Here is a 1,599-nt window from a genome sequence, read left to right on the forward strand (position 1 = left end):
CGGGCCGCGAGACCGCGACCGCTCCCTCTGCCGAGGCTGGCTCCGGCGAGGCGCGGGGCAGCTCGGGCTACAGGGGGGGCCGCGGCAGGACCATGGAGGGAGGATCGCCGCGGAGGGAGGTGGCGGCAGCAGATCGGCGCTGGGGACCAGGAGGCGGCGGCAGAGACGCTCCCTCCTCCTTCTCCTCCTCCCGCCGCCGCCCGCCTGAGAGTGGGAGGGGGCTTCACAGGACTGGTTGTCTGGGCGGGCGGGAGCCGCGGCCGCCGCCTTCAGCTCCTCCTCCTCCGCCCCAGCCGCCGACCAACTCGCGAGCCCCGCGCACCCGCCTCGCGCACACACGCCCTCCTCCCCCTACGGCCGCGCGGCTTCCAGAACCACAGGCCCCGCCCACTCCAGCCCGTCGGGAGGCGGTGGCCGAGGGACGGGGAAAGGAGCTGAGCGGCGCATGCGCGCGCCACGGGTCACGTCACGGCGAACGGGCGGGCGTCGGGGATCTAGAAGGGGCGGAGGGTCCGCCCGAGGGGCGCGCGGGCGGCAGCTGTTTAGGCGGGGGCTGGTCGGATCGTCCCCTCCGCGACCGAGCAGCGGAAGGGGACCAAGGCACAAAAGGTCCACGACCCAACGCACGTTCTTGGCTCTCTGCGGCGGGGACCTCGAACCCCGGCCGCTCCCCTCTCTTCTTTTGTAACCGCAGGAAGCCTTTCCCGGTTTTTGCTGGGGAAAGACGCCGGGAAAGCGTCCTAATGAATGGGAAAAACACGAAGAGAGGTGGTGAGGCTGTCGTTCCAGACCGTGCTGGGCGGCGGATGCTTTTAGTGGCACTCTGCATTCCTTAATGAAAATGAGGGCTGGGGAAGGGGCGTCGTCCACCTACAAGAAAAGGACCAAACAAAAACTGTCCAAGAACGTGTGCAGCAATAAGCGACAATTCATAGAGACAGCCTCTCCGCATTCTGTCCCAAACTCAACGAATATCTGACCAGCGCTTGCCCTCAGTAGAGACATCCTAGAGAGAGGTCAGGAAGGCAGGGACACAGACTTTAAGCCCCTTTGTAGATCGCCCACCTCCACCCCCCGAGCTTTCAGTACCCACCCTGCTCCCTGAACTCCCTATAGACGTTAGACATGTCAGGATAAAAATGCAACTAGAGAGTGGATGCACAGGGTCAGTCAGGGAGTGAGGTTCTGGGTGTTGCCGCTGTGCTAGGTTGTATTCAGTATGAAGATTTCTGTTCAACTGAGCATGTGCAGAATGAGCCAACGCCATCAGACAGGTATATGCCTCAGTTAAGGACCAATAAAAAAAGTCTTTGTTCCTCTGCTCAGCAGAAGTGCCCAATTAGTTCATATAAGTCAGCTCTAGAAATCATCCGGTAAAATTCTCAGTGCGGTAATAAAAAAAAAAGAAAGAAAGAAAGAAAGAGTATTTACCAAAGTGTATGGGGGGGAGGTGGAGACTCAGCCTATTTTCTCTTCAGACGTTTCGTGCAGACCCTTGGCTGCTCCCTTAAGAGACTAAGAGATTTGCCAGTGTTAAGGATTTGAGTACTAAACACTTTTTAAAATGCAAATCAGAGGAAAAATATAATCGCATGAGAA

This window comes from Suricata suricatta, chromosome X (genome assembly GCF_006229205.1).
Source record: "Suricata suricatta isolate VVHF042 chromosome X, meerkat_22Aug2017_6uvM2_HiC, whole genome shotgun sequence".
Classification (NCBI taxonomy): domain Eukaryota; kingdom Metazoa; phylum Chordata; class Mammalia; order Carnivora; family Herpestidae; genus Suricata; species Suricata suricatta.